The sequence below is a fragment of the Eurosta solidaginis genome, chromosome 5, assembly GCF_040869045.1.
Source record: "Eurosta solidaginis isolate ZX-2024a chromosome 5, ASM4086904v1, whole genome shotgun sequence".
In the NCBI taxonomy this organism is placed as follows: Eukaryota; Metazoa; Arthropoda; class Insecta; order Diptera; family Tephritidae; genus Eurosta; species Eurosta solidaginis.
Window position 1 is genome coordinate 22156269 of NC_090323.1, and position 19605 is coordinate 22175873.

The window sequence follows — 19605 nt, forward strand, 5'->3', positions numbered from 1 at the left end:
GCGCCAATGGAATATTTATTTCTAACCAAGGTCTCTCTGATTGAGTAGTGGTATTTATTAGTGTATACAGATCAGTAGGTATTGAATTGGGGAGCGCTTCAAAATTTCAGTTTTTTCACTAAGCTCCCTTATTACACATTCAATTTCGTAGCAATATTTCGGTCCAAAAAGTTTTGAAATGCCTATTTTGAAAAAATTAGCAAACAGAGTATCCACCTGCTTAAAAATGAACAAAAAAGTCTTTAATTAAGGAAATTAAATTAAAAAAAAAAAAAACGTGCAATATGGGTGAAAATTGGAGATGCTAAAGATAGCTAAACTTTGGAAATTTATTTATTTATTTATTCCCTTAGTTTAAAAATTGCTTACTGGTGATAAGTTATATAAATTAAAAGGTACAATTTACTTTTGGAAATTCTTCTAAAGAGAGTTGCCACATGGGTTAAATAAAAAAAAAAGTTTAATCACTCAATGTCTGTATATATGAAGTTATAAAGCAAGGAAGCGGTACTGCTTCTTAACTCTTACACACAATTTTGTTAATAAAGTTTTACAACTGGGTATAGCTTTTTTCATTATTGGTGAAAACAGTATTTTCTTGTTTCTTGCATATAAATATTACCTTTACTAGTTACGTAATGATATAGTATAGAAATATGGGGTTTAAATAAAAGAAAATAAATATGCGTAATTTTCAAAGTATTAGGAACAGTGTTACCAACTGCTCAAGAATAAATAGCTAAATTTAAAGAAAATTTAATTAAATTAATGTTAACAAATATCTTAAAGTATTAAAATAATTTTTGGTATATTTTCAAAAGGGGTTGCCACTTGTTTATAATTTAAAATTGACTTTATTGAAAGTAAATAAAAATTAATGAAATGCTCTAATATAGCAAGGTGTTTAAATAAGGTGTTTTTTTTTCTCTTTTAACAAAAATTTGTATAAACAATTTTGCAACTGGGTATAAACATTTTCGAATATACGCTGAACACAGCCTTTTTCACTTGCAGTTTCTCCATTACCGCTAATTCTAACTAACAATTATTTCAGCCACTACCAAAGAGTATATATTTGTTAAGAGGCGTCACTCGATACTTTTGTTGTTGCCAAAGCAACCCTGTCATGTCGAATGTGATTCTCAAGGAAGTTTTGTTTAGTTTTCTTTAACTGCATCCTATATATTTATGCGGTGAAGTGACTTTGCATAATTACAATTTTTGGAAAGAGAATTAATTAATTAATTTAATACAATCAATAAAATAAACACAAATACCCCACGAAAATATATAGAAGGCGTTTTTATAAATACATCTGACAAAAAAAACCAACGACTACCTTGAGAAAACATCGAGTAATTTGCTTTTGTAACAAGAAAAGTATCGAGTGACGCCTCTTAACAAATATATACTCTTTGCCACTACATGAATGCACATCATACACTCAAATCAACCAATGAATGCTAAAGCGCGTATTAATGTCATATAGTAAAATATGCAAAACAACACAGCGGCAACAAACGGCGGTTGGTGGCGAAGGCATAAATGGAAATTACAATGTTATAAATGTTACATACAAGCGGTAACGGTAGTGGTATTGTTGGTGATATTGTACAAACATACCGCAAAATAAACGGGTTTGTACATACACATACAAGTAAAGCACACATACACTAAAAACTCACATGCATTCAAACAATGCAACAACAAATTGGTATAAAATATTACAATCAGCTGCTTTTGAATTTGTGTACGTGATAGCAATGAGCTTAGCTGCGTATGTGAGTGGCGCTAGTGGTAAGTTAATGAAATATTGTTGTTGTTGTTGTAGCCTCCATTCATGAAATATTAAAAATGATCCGTTTTACTGCTAGCAAATACACACTGAGATTTGGCCTATTAGTCCCGCGCTCTTTATAAAAATTCTGAGCACGTTCCACATAGTTGCCTAGAATGCGTGAATAGAGTTGTATGCGCGCAATCGCGCTACTTTTCCGCATTTACCACATTTTCCGCCTTATTTGTAGTGGTTTACAATAGACTAACTGACTGTTTAGCTACGGCCAAATGAATGAAATTGTGTATGGAATGCATGCTGTTTTGCGCCTAAAAGTATGCAACATACTTTGTGTATTGCGCTATAGCTTTAACTACTAACGCTTGGAATGGCATTTGGGCGTCTTTATTTAAATGCCTTTAAATGTCTATTAAAAAATTCTGTGAATTTAACATGCGTATGACGTGTTGCAATTGCTCTCAATTCGAGTTAATCACCTAAGGTCGTTGTGAAGTTAAATCATTTAATCAGTCAGTCAGTGAATGTCTTATCTTTCTTTGTTGCTATTGTATATATTTGTGCGCATGTCTATATCCCGCCGTGAAACACTAGAGCTACTCTAGAACTACAATTTTCTGACTGCTATCGAACTACTCTGAAAAAGCTCGAGCTTGAAAGGAACTGTAAATCGAGTACTCAGACGACAAAACCGAACCGTTTCGATTCGCTTCCTTTTAAAAATAAGCAAGCTGCACTACATATCTTACAGCAACAGTATGTTTTTACAGTAACGGTATGTCTTTCGAAGTATTATATTCCACAGATTGGAAGATCCATAAGCCAAAACACTTTCTCCTAGGCTTTGCATACAGTTTGTCTGCATGAGACTGCTCACAATGCTGTCCAGCTGTTAAAAAAGTGTTTTAGTAAATCTGGCAAGCTTTGTTGTAGGCTTAGCTGAGCTGTTACCAATAATAGACTGCACTCAATTGCTACCCTCGTTAATAAGCTCAACAGTTCACTGTACTACCTATCCTGTCTCAATATTAAGCAATTTCTGAATATACTATCAATGCTAGTAGGTTGGTATTCCAATTTTTGAGGTTTAACCATACGACTTGGTACAATGGCGACCAGCTGACCCTTGGAGACAACCACAAAGGGTCGGAAAAGTTCCATGCCGCTAATGGCGCGGCGAGCCCTATCTTCAATGTCAAACATTGGAAACTCGCAACTGAAGAAAGCAGACTTCGAAGAAACATACGCGTCACTCTGGCACAACTTCGATCTGGATACTGCAACAGGTTGAAGTCTTACTTCTGCAGAATCAACCCCGGATACATATTGTATGTCCTGCATGTAATGTGTCTTCATATGACACGGATGGAACCAACGCTTCATACATAGATGTTTTGTGAGTGATTTCACTAATTAGATGGCGCGAAGCACTGCCAAAAGAAGAAGAAGAAGACTTTTACTAGTATCTACTGCATTTGAGGGCGCCATGCAACTTTAGGTAAAAAAGCTTTCCCAGTTGGTTACTTATCTGATATTTTATCAAGGTGCTTAGAACAGAGCTCAATAGTGTAAATTTTCATTTGTTTTAACAAACTCTAATGCGAAATTAATTACACTGTGAAAATACACTCATCAAGTGACCTAGCTAAGATTGTTTATCTAGTCAAGTGTAACACAAAACGGTATTTGAAAAATCCGCTATACCCTCAAATTTTTTTTTATTGTTAAAAACCCGTTATTCCATGCTTGTGGGCACATAAAAGTTCCTAGAGGGGCTATTTTGAACCGATTTCAATTTTTCCAACGGTTTCGGAAAGTTAAATAATGGTCTTCTTAATATATAAACAGCACTTAGTTAGTTTATAAGGTATAAGAAGAAATTTTTCCACTTAAATCTGAAATTTTCGTAAAATTTTTTCGTTTTTTCGAGTTCGACGCTATTTTTTTGGTACAATTCGAAAAACATGCTTTAATTACAATAAATATTATTGTTCTGCTATTAATTCTGAGTAAAACCAGACCTTATTTATTGAAAAATGTTAAAAGTTGACGAAGTTACAACGCTTTTTCGGAAACAAGAATTTCAACCTTTTTACCACCCACTTCATAGTAACGTATGGTTGGACATGCTTGGTCGACAGGTCGACCGGCCAGCGGTAAAACTGCATGATATCACCCCATGATAGCGACCTTTTCAGCACAACAACAGCAACAAGTGATTCCATTGATGCCAAAGGTATCATTGCCCTAAACGAAACTTTAAACGTTACTTCTTTTTCGGATGTTAAGCAGATACAAAGTCAATTCTTACGTTTAAAGTTTAAATAAATTAAGTTTTTAAGTAAAATAAAGCGTTAAGTGTTTCACTTAAGTAATACTTAATAAGCAACACGACTAGCTTAACTTGTGTATAGGTAAGGTATTAAGCGACCTAGCAGACATTGTTTATCTAGTAAAGTGTAATACGTTCTAGGTTTGAATATAAGTCATTACATAATAAGGTAAGATGTGTGATAAACGCAACAACTTTTGTTATGCTTGCGGTATATTTGTCGGTAGACAACATCGCGTAGGGCTGAGAAAAAATAAGGCAGTGATTGAAGCGTTCAACCTTTTTTTCAAATGCTCCTACGTGTAAAGTGCTTGGTTTGAACCCGAGGTTGTATGTTTGGCGTGCTCTATGCACCTTAAAAAATGGAAATCCGGTAAAGATAATGACCTGGGTTTACCATTTGTGGCTCCTATGGCTTGGCATTATCAAACATATCACAAGCCCAATGATTGCTACTTCTGCCAAACAAATATCGATGGTTACCGCTATAAATCTCGTCACTGCATAAAATATGCTATGTACTGTCTGATTCAAAACCAATTCTGAGAGTAAAAGTGGATGAGGAGACTGTGGACAGAAAACCAGAAAGTGTTTCTGAATCCAGCCCTCAATTTTCCAACGAACGAATTGACCAACCGTATATTCCAACTGGGACAAGAAGAACGGAACGTCATTTTGTGACCCATCAGGACTTTTGAGATCTTGTGCGGGATTTGGAATTGTCTACAAGGCAAACAGAGAAGTTGCCCTCTCGATTGAGTTACACTTGGCCGGGATAAAGAACTAACATGTTGTTGTAGCGATTAGGTTACTCCCCGAAGGCTTTGGGGAGTGTTATCGATGTGATGGTCCTTTGTCGGATACAGATCCGATACGCTCCGGTAACTCAGCACCATTAAGGTGCAGGCCTGACCATCTCGGGAACGATTTATATGGCCACATTAAACCTTCAGGCCATCCCTTCCTCCCCACCCCCAAGTTCCATGAGGAGCTTGGGGTCGCCAGAGCCTCGTCTGTTAGTGAAACGGGATTCGCCGCTCGAAGGTGAGGTTGGAAATTGGGTTGGAGAAGCTATATATTGCGCTACACAACCCCTTGAATCCCAAAGACCTAACATCGTTTGAACGAGTTTTCGATACTGATGATACCGACAATAATCTGGTGTATTGCGTTGATGTGGATAAATTGTTCGCCGCACTCGATCACGAGCATTGCGATTGTTTCTTGACGGTTTTTGCAAAAGTGACTATCTACTATTTTGTGTATGTGAGAGAACAAAAATCAAGTAAGTATCATTCGAAAATTAATTCCCAATTCACTAATATCATAGGCTTGAAAGCAGTATTGTTGCACAACAACAATCAGCTACCATCTGTTCCCGTAGCATACGCCACTGATATGAAAGATACATACCAAACAATGGAGAAGATTCTTCGATTAATTAATTACAATAAGTATAACTGGCAGATTGTTTCGGATTTTAAAGTCCTGACAATTCTATTCGGAATGCAAGCAGGCTACACCAAAAATCCATGATACTTTTGTGAATGGGACAGTCGTGCCAAAAATCATTATATGTGTAAAGATTGGCCATCGAGACAGTTTTCCAACTAGGCAGGAAAAACGTTCTCAACGTTCCATTAGTAAAGGCTGACGACATCATTTTACCGCCACTGCATTTGAAACTGGGCTATATGAAACAATTTGTCAAAAGACTTCACAAAGACAGTGAGGCCTTCCTATATCTGAAATTAGTTTTCCCTAAATTGAGCGATGCCAAGATTATAGAAGGTACTTATAAAGATTCTCCTCCCTTTACTATTTAAAAAAAAGTATTATCCAAATGTATTTATTACGATAATGAATTGCAGGCATTTTGTTGGACCACAAATTCGTAAGCTTATGGTAGATGAAGTTTTCGTTGAAAAATTGAACCAAGTGGAGAAAAGAGCATGGCTTAGTTTTATTTCTTTATGTAAAAACTTTCTTGGAAACGTAAGAAGTGCTAACTATGTTGAGGTGGTCCATGAATTTTTGGAAGCGTATGGAGAAATGGGATGCAACATGTCTATAAAAATTCATTTTTTGCATTCCCATTTGGAATTTTTCCCAGACAAACTCGGTCAATTAAGCGACGAACAAAGAGAACGTTTTCATCAAGAGATATTGACGATTGAAAAACGGTTTGCAGGAAAGAACTAAGTGAGGATGTTAGCTAATTACTGCTGGTCACTTATACGTGAAACCGATGATTCGTCATTTAAACGAAAAAGATCAAGCAAACATTTCTAACTCGAATCTATTTTGAAAAAGTTAAATTTTTCTGTATACAAAGAACAATGAAATCAATAAAACTAATATAATGAGGTGATATCATTCAGTTTTACTGCTGGCCGGTCGACCGGTCGACCAAGCATGTCAACCATACGTTGCTATGCAGTGGGTGGTAAAAAGGTTGAAATTCTTGTTTTCAAAAAGCGTTGTAACTTCGTCAATTTTTAACATTTTTCAATAAATAAGGTCTAGTTTTACTCAGAATTAATAGTAGAACAATAATATTTATTGTAATTAAAGCAGGTTTTTCGAATTGTACCAAAAAAATGGCGTCGAACTCGAAAAAACGAAAAAATTTTACTAAAATTTCAGATTTAAATGGAAAAATTTCTTCTTATACCTTATAAACTACAAAGTGCTGTTTATATATTAAGAATACCATTATTTAACTTTCCGAAACAGTTGGAAAAATCGAAATCGGTTCAAAATGGCCCCTCTACGAACTTTTATGTGCCGACAAGCATGGAATAACGGTTTTTTAACAATAAAAAAAATTTGAGGGTATAGCGGATTTTTCAAATACCGTTTCGTGTTACACTTGACTAGATAAACAGTCTTAGCTAGGTCACTTGATGAGTGTATTTACTTTTTTTTGTAGCACTGTGTTATGAATGCGGATTCGAAACCGGAGAGAAGGAAAACATTAACCATTATAAATTTTAAGGAACAAAGTGGGAAAAATTGCAACCGATTTCAACACACTGGAGCGAAAAAGTCAAAAACTATCTTAGTTTTGGGGAAAGAAATAGGAGTTGAAACATCTTGCAACACGAAACCGGTACAAAGTCGAAAACTATGCTAACCTGCTGGAAGTAAATATAAATTGAACGATACCGGAACGTACTCGAAATCAAAACTAATTTTCAAAAACTAGACGTAGGTGATGCCGAAATTGATATTCATTCGGAAGAACGAAAACTTATTTGGAACAACGAAGCCAGAACGGAAGAACTGTGCAAAATCAAAACTGTTTTTTAAGTTGAAGAACAAAGCTTGAGCGAATGCGGAACCGGGACCGGAATTAGTTTTGAAGAACGAAAATGATTTAAATACGAAATTGGTTTCAAAGAAAGAAATGGGAACGAAGCTAGAACTGATATTACTTTTGAAGAACGATACCGGAGCGAACCCGAAATAGAAACTAGGTTACAAGTACTAGAACTGTACGATGCCGAAATTGATATTTGTTTGGAAGAACGAAACCGGAACGAGTTCTAAGCTATATCAACGGAACCGAAACCACAGAGCTGTGCAAAATCAAATATGTTTTAACTTTGAAGAACAAAACTGGTGTAAACTCGAAGCTAAAATTAGTAGAAGGAAGCTGTAAATATACCGAAATCGGTACTAATTTTCAAAAACAAAATTGTTAAAAATTCGAAATAGATATTAATGTAAAAAAATCGACCAACCAAAGAAACTCGTTTAAAAGATGATTTTTGAAATTTTATTTTAACCTTGTTTGTTTAGACCCTTCAATTGCGCCGGAGTTTCTGTGAAAGCCGTTTTCTCACTGTTCGGTTAACGTCAGCCGGCAGATTATTTGACAACATTTATTTGGTTTGGTGAGAACATATACATATGTATGTAAGTTAAGCATGTTACATTATTGGTTAGTTAGTTACATAGTCATTGGTCTTTCTATTTGGTTAGCCCATGAGCTCTTCGGATGGTTGGTTGACTTAACGTTTAGTTTCAGCGCTTGCATACAAATGCGTCCTACTCACTGGTGGATACTTATTTCCTTTCGTTGTTGCTGCCATGAAAAATTTTGCTGTTCAGCTGAAATGTGTAGCGCATAGTGGATTATATCAACTGACAGCGTGACATGCCGCAAGCTTGACAAAGCGATCACTTTGTATTTTTTGTAACTGACAGCACTGAGCTGCGAGCGGAACAACAATCATATGCGTGTATGAATATGTAGCACAATTGGTGATTTGTTAAACAAAAGATATATATTTAAAAATAAACACAAAGCATGTTTTTCATGCACGGACCTGTAAAGTAATATGTATGAACTTGTGTTGATTGTGCACTGTCGATGGGGGTGGGGAGCGGAACTTTGAAGTAAATCGTATAAATTTGAAATGTATATGAGTTGAAAATTCTACCAGTGCCAACAACCAACTCATAATTTGCAAACAGTTGGCAAGGTTGGGTGACATAAGGTCAAAGGCCGTAATGTCAGATGATCGTATATCCACTTCAAATGGCCACAAGGTCAGTAGGCCTTATGACCAGTTTAAATGGTCATAAGTTAAACCGACTGTATGACCTTTTTAAGTTTAACCATTTAGGATATTTTCGCTTGACCTTATGACCATTACGGGAAACAGGAAATAACCTAACCAAAGCTGGAATTACGAATAAAACTCTAAATTTAAATGCTCAAATGGTTCTTATTTCGAAGCCTCTCTTAGCCGGACGTACTTTTCAATCAATAAATGCACAATATTGAAAAAGCAGCACCACAAGAAAAAATTTTAAATAAAAAATTACGCGATTAGAAATAGTAAAGCTATGTATGGTTATGGCCCTTTACACCATAGTGGTCATAAGGTCAAAGAGAATTTTCTTGAATGGTCATTAGTTGAAGTTTAAAAAGGTCATAAATTCAATTGATGTTATGGCAATTCAATATTACCATCAGACCAACTGACTTCGTTACCATCTAGAGTGGACATAGGGTTAACTGATCCCATTGCGATTTCAAGTGGAAAAAAGATCAACTGACCGCATGGCATTTGACCTTATTCACCCCAGGAAGTGGCACCCAATTGACTTTGTTGTCATTTAAAGCGGACATTATGTCAATTGACTTTATGGCGTTTCACCTTATTCACCCCACGAAGTGGTAACCCAATTAAAGTGGACTTAGGGTTAATTGACCCCATAGCGGTTTCAAGTGAACAAAAAATCAGTTGACCTTATGGCGTTTGACCTTATTCGCCCAACGAAGTGATAACCAAATTAGCATCCAAGAACGCCGTCAGACCAATTGATTTCATTGTCATTTAAAGTGGACATTATGTCCATTGACCTTATGGCCTTTGAACTTATGCCACCCACCAGTTGGCAATACAATTAAAATCTAAACGCCGTTTAAATTAGTATCAGTTAATTTTTTTACTCTATGTTTGAATAAGTAGACTTCAAGTACATCCCCAAAGCTTTATGTCGCAAGATATAAATGCGGGCATACTTTGAACTCGTCTGTGAAAGCGGCCGCCGCGTTGTAGAGGTAGTGTATTGGATTAACTAACCACAGTAGTAAGCAGGTCGTGTTTGAAGTGGTGTCCTTGGACTTTCCCTCCTGAAGCGCATATAAATTAATTTTTTAACTTTCCCATGTTCCGTTTTCAGTATATCTTCCGCCTGCTTTTAGTGTTTTAAGGTTGTTTTCCTCGGGACTTCTGCTCGCGAGGCAAAGAGTTGGGTTGGAGATTCATCTGTAAGACCCGCCACATTAGGCTGTTTGTCCTGCTCAAACATATTTGATGTGACGCCTCCGTCCTCCTCCTATCCCCTTCTTTTACGGTTTATGAGGTCCCTTTACACCTCGCCCGCTTCTAGTGTGTTGGGATTATTTTCATTGGGAATTCGCACATAAATTCTGCCTGTGCCAAAGGATCGAGATGTGATGTTTGGAGACCGTAGTACTGGCGCTCCACCGTAAGTTGAGATACATTCCTGTGCCTGTATATTCAGATTTTGGCCCTCAAAAACGCAACACATCCACCAACTTTATCACGCTTGTGGTAGACACTCAGACCTGTAGTATGATCTGAATCAACCACCTTAATCCGTATGCTCGTGTTTTGCCCTCGCATGTTAGAAATAACTCCTTCTAGCAACCTGAAGCTAGCGATAATGTTGCACGCCATCACCTTAACACCATTGCACTACTTCCCAGAATCAAAGGTTGCCTAAGGGTTTACTCGCTTCATCTTAAGCATAAGCCCTATACGTATCTCCATTTTTTGGTAGATAGCTGTCCGAAGGGACTGCTTTTAATGAATCAGCGCCAAAGTGAGGACCTGCTTCGTCGCGTCACTCAACCTCTCGGAAACAGCCGGAGGATTAATTTTACCTCAGTTTTGCCTCTCTGAACAAGCTGGATTCTTAATGTGATCTCCCGTTGCCTAATCACCCTCTTCCACATCTGTGCCTTTTTTTGGTATACCGTCATATTTTCTCCTCTTTCTGACTTGGAGCTTTCTAGCTAGCTGCGTTATTTCCCAGTTATTGAGGTCCCTCTGTATTACAGCTTCATACTCAAATCTCTTGTCGGCACTGAGAGCCTGCCTCAGGCTCTTTGATTTGGTTTAGGGTTACGGATTATTATTTCAAGAGGTTTATAACGCAATTTACAGCTTATCGTCACCCTCGTCAACGCGGTCTTATCAAATCGTTTCTCCGATGACGCTATTTTCCGAAACGCACCGGAAATGATAAACGATGACATCTATAAAACTCCGAAAAACCGTAGAGAAGTTTCCTTATCGTTACAAGAAAGTAGGCTTATCAACTTCACAAGATTGCTCATTCTTTATTCTGCCATAAACTCTTTTCTCAAAGTAGCGGTTGCAATACCAACGGTTTCTAGTAGCACTTACGAACGGACTACCTTTGACCTAATTCTAAGCCAAAACCTTACTCTAATTCTAACCAAGTGTTTACTATGAGAAGGCTACCCTACTCTCCTTAATTACTCTCTTGCTTGTCGGCCTTTTTTTTCCTTTCAGATTCACCTGCTATGTCATTGACTTTCTGCTACTTTCATTTAAGCCCGACCCATCACTTGAAATCCACTTATCTTCCCTGGCTTTCGACACTAGTCTTAATGATAATAGTTAATGACATAAGAATGAAGAGAAACAGCAAAAAACAGGAAAAAGTAGAAAACAAATTTAGAAATTTTTAAACGGAATTTTACGAACGAAAAGGGGCAGCCAAATTTAAATCCGCTTTACACAGTCTGTCTGCAACTTTAATGATTTAGCTTTCCTATGGCGCCCAGTCGCCAGCACTAGCTGATTCCCAAGTAAAGATAGATTGGAATAAAATACTTTGTAGAAAGTTAAAACAAACACTTTTGTAAACTTTGTAATTTACATAATTGAAAAATGGATTTCATTTAAGACATTTGCATATTTTTAGGCGCAACATTCACCCCTGAAGCTGGCCTGCGTCACACACTTCATTTATCAATTCCGCAGCGACGGAGTAAAGGTAAATAAATCAAAAAAGCCGCACAGCAAGATGTTGAGAGAGAAAAGCAAAAAGAGCAGGGAAGTAGATATAACGAAATGCGCTGAGGAGATGCGCAAAAAAGGAAATGAAGCTAGAAATGGATATAGCGTTAATACCACTAAAATATGCAGAACATCAACAACCGAAATCAATGTCAATGAACCAATTCATTGCCAAACAAATCGAAAAATATACCAACAACTTTGGTTTGTTGCTGACATCAACTATATTTAGCCAAAAAGTTCATTTTAAATGCTAACACGGAAATCTATTAATCATACTGATTTTGTTTACGAAATTGAAATCTTTGTTTACTTGCCTGCTGGTTTGGCTTAATACGTGATTTTTTTATTTTTTATTTTTTTTTTGCTTTTTTTTATTTTGCTTTTGGATAGCAATTTAGAGACGCAACATTGATTTGAAGTAAATATTGAAAATAAATAGCTTACATTAAAATAATCCACAATTAAATCGATTAATCAGATTAAAACTTTCAAATAACGTTTGAAGTGATCAATTATACCTAAGTTATTGCATAAACAACGTTTGTGTTATATCCTAGTAACTTAAACCTTAAAGCCATGATGGCTCTCATTTTGTTAAATGATTCGCCATCAAAGCCCTTTTTCTAAATCACCATAACTCTGCAATCATAAATCGAATTAATGACTTATGTGAAGTAGTGAGAACGTGTACTAAGTTTCACAAATAGTTGGATACCTTCATATTTATTGTTTCAGTGAAACAAAAAACGAAAACGAAAAAAAATTGGATTGAGCCATGTCCGTCCGTCCGTCCGTCCATCCGTTAACACGATAGCTTGAGTAAATTTTGAGGTATCTTGATGAAATTTGGTACGTAGGTTCCTGACCACTCATCTCAGATCGCTATTTAAAATGAACGATATCGGACTATAACCACGCCCACTTTTTCGATATCGAAAATTTCGAAAAACCGAAAAAGTACGATAATTCATTACAAAAGACCGATAAAGCGACGAAACTTGGTAGATGAGTTGAAATTATGACGCAAAATAGAAAATTAGTAAAATTTTGGACAATGGGCGTGGCACCGCCCACTTTTAAAAGAAGGTAATTTAAAACTTTGCAAGCTGAAATTTGGCAGTCGTTGAAGATATCATGATGAAATTTGGCAGGAACGTTACACTTATTACTATATGTACGCTTAATAAAAATTAGCAAAATCGGAGAAGGACCACGCCCACTTTTAAAAAAAAATTTTTTTTAAAGTAAAATTTTAACAAAAAATTTAATATCTTTACAGTATATAAGTAAATTATGTCAAGATTCAACTCCAGTAATGATATGGTGCAACCAAATACAAAAATAAAAGAAAATTTAAAAATGGGCGTGGCTCCGCCCTTTTTCATTTAATTTGTCTAGGATACTTTTAACGCCATAAGTCGAACAAAAATTCACCAATCCTTTTGAAATTTGGTAGAGGCATAGATTTTATGGCGTTAACTGTTTTCTGTGAAAATGGGCGAAATCGGTTAATGCCACGCCCAGTTTTTATACACAGTCGTCCGTCTGTCCTTCCGCATGGCCGTTAACACGATAACTTCAGCAAAAATCGATATATCTTTACTAAACTCAGTTCACGTACTTATCTGAACTCACTTTATCTTGGTATGAAAAATGAACGAAATCCGACTATGACCACGCCCACTTTTTTGATATCGAAAATTACGACAATTGAAAAAAATGCCATAATTCTATACCAAATACGAAAAAAGGAATGAAACATGGTAAGGTAATTGGATTGTTTTATTGACGCGAAATATAACTTTAGAAAAAACTTTATAAAATGGTTGTGACACCTACCATATTAAGTAGAAGAAAATGAAAAAGTTCTGCAGGGCGAAATAAAAAACTCTTAAAATCTTGGCAGGTATTACATATATAAATAAATTAGCGGTATCCAACAGATGATGATCTGGGTCACCCTGGTCCACATTTTGGTCGATATCTGGAAAACGCCTTCACATATACAACTACCACCACTCCCTTTTAAAACTCTCATTAATACCTTTAATTTGATACCCATATCGTACAAACTCATTCTAGAGTCACCCCTGGTCCACCTTTATGGCGATATTTCGAAAAGGCGAACACCTATACAACGAAGGCCCACTCCCTTTTAAAAATACTCACTAACACCTTTCATTTGATACCCATATCGTACAAACAAAGTCTAGAGTCACCCCTGGTCCAGAAAGGCCCACTCCCTCTTAAAATACTCATTAACTCCTTTCGTTTGATACCCATATTGTACAAACGAATTCTAGAGTCACCCCTGGCCCACCTTTTTAGCGATATCTCGAAACGGCGTCCACCTATGGAACTAAGGATTACTCCCTTTTAAAATACTCATTAACACCTTTCATTTGATACCATATCGTACAAACGCATTCTAGAGTCACACCTGGTCCATCTTTATGGCGATATCTCGAAAAGGCGTCCACCTATAGAACTAAGGCCCACTCCCTCTTAAAATACTCATTAACACCTTTCATTTGATACCCATATCGTACAAACAAAGTCTAGAGTCACCCCTGGTCCACCTTTATTGCGATACCTCGAAAATGCGTCCACCTATAGAACTAAGGCCCTCTCTCTCTTAAAATACTCATTAACTCCTTTCGTTTGATACCCATATTGCACAAACGAATTCTAGAGTCACCCCTGGCCCACCTTTATGGCGATATCTCGAAACGGCGTCCACCTATAGAACTAAGGCCCACTCCCTTTTAAAATGCTCATTAACACCTTTCATTTGATAGCCATATCGTACAAACGCATTCTAGAGTCACCCCTGGTCCATCTTTACGGCGATATCTCGAAAAGGCGTCCATCTATAGAACTTAGGTCCACGCCCTTCTAAAATACTCATTAATACCTTTCATTTGATACCCATATCGTACAAACGCATTCTAGAGTCAACCCTGATCCACCTTTATGGCTATATCCCTAAATGGAGTCCACCTATAGAACTATGGCCCACTCCCTCATAAAATACTCTTTAATGCCTTTCATTTGATACACATGTCATACAAACACATTCCAGGGTTTCCCTCGGTTCATTTTTGTACATGGTTATTTTCCCTTATGTTGTCACCATAGCTCTCAACTGAGTATGTAATGTTCGGTTACACCCGAACTTAACCTTCCTTACTTGTTTTCTTTAATTTTCTCAATTTAATTCTTTCATTTTCGATATATGCACATATCTTAGGAAAAAATTTTTACGAATTTCGTAACTGAAACTATGCAAACCAATCTCAAAAACAGTTTCGAAAAAGTTCGAAAACCTTACAAAAATTTCACACTTTTTTTTGGGAATTTTTTCGAGTATGCAATCATGTTGTCCAATTAATTATAGTAAAACAAAATACAAGTCACTTGAAATTGGCATTAAGTTTTAAGAAATTTTTTCCAGAGTGTGTTTCAGATTTTCTTACATTTAACGCAAATCTCTCATACTTTGTATGGAAAAAAATTGTCAAAAATTAATTCGAACTTGGAGAGACCCATAACTTGTACCTATTTCATTTGACTATAAAACTACAAAGCAACATCAAAATTTTGGAAATATTGTTTTTCAATTAAAAGAAAATTTTTCTAAGCGGGGTTCCCCCTCGGCAGTGTTTGGCAAGCACTCCGAGTGTATTTCTGCCATGAAAAGCTCTCAGTGAAAACCCCTCTGCCTCGCAGATGCCGTTCGGAGTCGGCATAAAACAAGTAGGTCCCGCCCGCCAATTTGTAGGAAAAATTTAAAGGACACGACGCGATTTGGAAGAGAAGCTCGGCCCAAAATCTCTTCGGAGGTTGCTGCGCCTTAGATTTATTTATTTAGTTTTTTATAAAACTACAAAACTGCATACTAGCAAAAATTTAGAAAGCTCCAAATGAAATTTTTGTAAAATTTTCTCGAGTTTTCGAATTTTATTGAAAATATTTTTTGAGATTGGTTTTAGTTACAAACATCATAGAAGCGTTTTCTTAAAACATCGAAAAATAAACAAAAAAAGCCCCTGAGGATGCCAAGGAGCTTGGCGAAACGTCGGGTTTATAAGTGAAGTTTAATCTTGCACTGTTCAAATATCTGACCATAAAAGCCTATAATAATTTTGAATTTAAAAATGGATTTTATTGGTGGAATTTGGATTAAAAATTTGCCACTGCTATTTTTCTGTTCGCTGCTGTACCTAGAAATATTTCAAAAGCAAGATTCTTTTTATTTATTTTTTTTTTTTTTTGTTTTAAATTTTTAATGCATAGACTACGTTGTTTGATAAAGTTATGGTTTGTCTTCAGTTAAGGACGAAGGTGCAAAAATTCGTATTTGGCACGTAGCAACCATGGAATGCTCCACTAAGTAAACATTTTTTAATCATATGTACGTATGCATTTTTATGTACCTAAAAGAAAATGAAATGGAATATTTTGCTGCAGGTCAATTGGAAAATAAATTGCAGGTATAGAATAGAAAATATTAATAATAATAATAATAAGAATATTAATTGATTGTGAAGGACCGAGAGCCTGAATAATTGTGCAATAAAGATGCTATTTCCTTTGACGTGTTCACGTATGTACGTAAGTGATATGTAGAATGTTAAGATTTTGAAAGCAAGTTGATTGTGTATAAAGCAAATGTAAATCCCAACGAGGGGTGGGAAGTATGGAGTACCTTGACATCGACGGTTAGGAATGCTAGGAAAAATAAGCGGATTTGGTGAGGATATACAAACCGAAAATTAGCAGAGGAAAGAACTTTAAATGAAGTCCTATTCGAGGATCGAGGTTCACCGGGCGCGTCCTGGCGAAGGCAATAAACGAGTCTGTGTGCATTTTGCCTAAGCCCTCTTGTGCTATTCTTAGGAGCGGGACTAGATAAAGCAGTTCTTTGCTAGAATTGTCCAGGTTTGTGACAATTAAGCAAAAACTGTTCGTTCAGCATTTTGTTACGCTCTCTAATATTGAGCCCTTTAGCCTCGTTATGTAGGAGATGTTCAAGGGTCATAAGGAGACATCTTGTGGCGGTTCAGAATACAGCATTTTGACAGGCCTGCAGACTTTTCTGTGCCTTTTTTAGACCAGGCGACCAAACTGCTGACGCAACGTTTCTTTATCATTTCCTCAAGTGCTGTCGGCAAGCGGGAGATGAAACGAAGCGGCCGATACAGAAAACATACTTGCTTACATTTTGGTCTCGGAGCGAAAATAGAATATTCACTACTATCAATGCCTGGCGAAAAAAACGTAACATGGCTGAAAATAGTATTTGATCGGTGGATAGGATTGAATAATGCCCGGCACCCTTGGAGGGGAATGAAAGTTTTTTAAAACAACTGTTATTTTCCGACCAATATAAAAAACTCAAAAAATAACTCTTATTTTTGGACCCAAAATAAATGTATTCAAAACAAGTAAGGAAGTCTAAGTTCGGATGAAGCCGAACATTACATACCCAGCTGTACACTTGAAATGATATTGTTGTTTATTTTGTGTGCTTAACAGGTATGGTTCTATTCTGAACTAATTTTTCTTCGAGTTATGGCTCCCGAAACATAGAAAATTGCTTAGTCATAAAGGGGCGCTGCCACACCCATTTCTTAAAATTTGAAGTTTTTCCTATTTATTGTTATAACTCCACTTGAAAAATGAAATACCATTGATATAAAGCTTTTTTTTGCAAATATATAGCTTATTTTATTCGTCCAAGAACCCTTTAAAAATATTTTATATAAAAGTGCGCGTGGTCCTTAACCGTTTTCGTTAAGGACCAAAGCATTCCTTATAGTAAATGCATCCTCTCTGCCGAATTTTGTTACGATAGGTTTATCGATTTTTGATTTATGATTAATAATATTTGTAAAATTTACTTTATCACAAGTGGACGGTGCAACGCTCATTTTAAAATTTTTTTTCAAATTTTTATCAAGAGTCTAAATATCAGTCCACATGTCAAATTTCAACATTCTAGATGTATTATCTATTATTTTGTGTTTTCCAAAATTTTATATATATAAAAAGTTGGCGTGGTTATCATCCGATTTTGCTCATTTTCAATACCAATCTATTCTGGGTCCAGATAAGGTCGTATACCAAATTTGGTGAAGATATCTCAATATTTACTCAAGTTATCGTGTTAACGGACAGACGGACGGACGGACATGGCTCAGTCAAATTTTGTTTCGATACTGATGATTTTGATATATGGAAGTCTATATCTTTCTCGATTCCTTTATACCTGTACATTGTACAACCAACCGTTATCCAATCAAAGTTATAATACCCTATGTAGAAATACAGCTGGGTATAAAAAGAGTCTTTGATGGATGGATAAGATTGAATAATGTCCGGCACCCTTGGAATAAAAATAACTGCTATTTTCCGACCAAAATAAAAAACTCAAAAAACAACTCTTATTTTCGGACCGACACCCTTTGAGGGAAATGAAAAATTATAAAAATAACTATTATTTGCCGACCAATATAAAAAAAAAAAAAAACTCAAAATATAACTTTTATTTTTGAACCAAATTAAATTTCTTAAGAAAAATTATTATTTTCCAAACGAAATAAAAGATCCAAAAAATTCAAAGTCTGTTTAATTGGTGTACTTCTTATGTAGGTGGAAAATGAGATTTTTACGGCCTCAATTTTGACCAAGAACAGTTATTTGCAACCGCTTATTCTAAGCTTCTCACGACAAGTGTATACCGTTACAGTCCAGCGTAAAGTGATTAAGATATTCGTAAATTAGCATGGCCCCTGCGCAAGAATGACACACAAAATCGTGAAGCGATCCACAAAAAACTGAAGCGAGCTATTGAGGCACCCTGTGCACACTTACACACAAATCGTTACTAACCTAATTTTGAACTTTAAAGCTTTGTAGTAAAATTATGTTAACGTTGTCTAAGTAATATAGCCTTCACTGTACTTGTGAGATTAATTTTACTTTCTTGCAAATTTACAAAATCTACTTGAAATGGTAAAAAATAGAAAATGAATTTTAAAAACTTTGCCAATTTCAATTGAATAACATTCAAGTATAAAATTTGTATGATTACAAACTTGCCAAACAGAAATATCCAAAATTTGGCGGTCAAACTAATGCAATTTGAATTGCATTACAATGGCAAAGAGAGAGTGAGAGCGAAAAGAGGGAGCAGGAGTGAAGGAGAAGTTTGTGTGTTGGTAAAGTAACTTAAAATGTTCAAGTAGTTGCATCTACTTACTAAAATGGTAAGATGCACTTTTGCAAAATACTTTTAATCACTGTGTAAATGGGCAGCTGGAACATAGTTTGAGCGAAAATAGTTGGGTATACACCTGCATTCACTGCTTTATAACAATTTTTAATATGATCAAAATGTTGCCTAAAATGTGTGTAACCCTTTAAAAGTTTAATAAGTTTACTAAAACGAGATGGCACTTCAAGTTTTTCAATTTGTTTACAAAGTGAAAATTAATCAAAATTTGACTTGGGCAGGCTTTGGTAATAAGACAAGTTGAGCTAAAATGTTGTTAAAATTAGTTGGACTGACTTGGAGAGGTTTTTCTTCGAAAGATACTTAAATTTTCCTGATGGTGTTAATACTTGGGGTTTGTCAGAAAAAGGTTGTGACACAAACAAAAAATTTTTAATTGACCTTAATAACAGAATACGGCAAGGTCTTTTGCTGGCATAATTTAAAATATTTTGCTTGTGGATGAAGTTTATAAGTGAATAAAAAAAGGTTGAAGCACTTCATTTTATAAATGAATATAAAACACAGCGAAATATGTGTCCCTGAAGATGATGAATTTTTATTTGGAAACTGTGGAGCCCAAGAAACGCACGGCTCGCCACTTTCT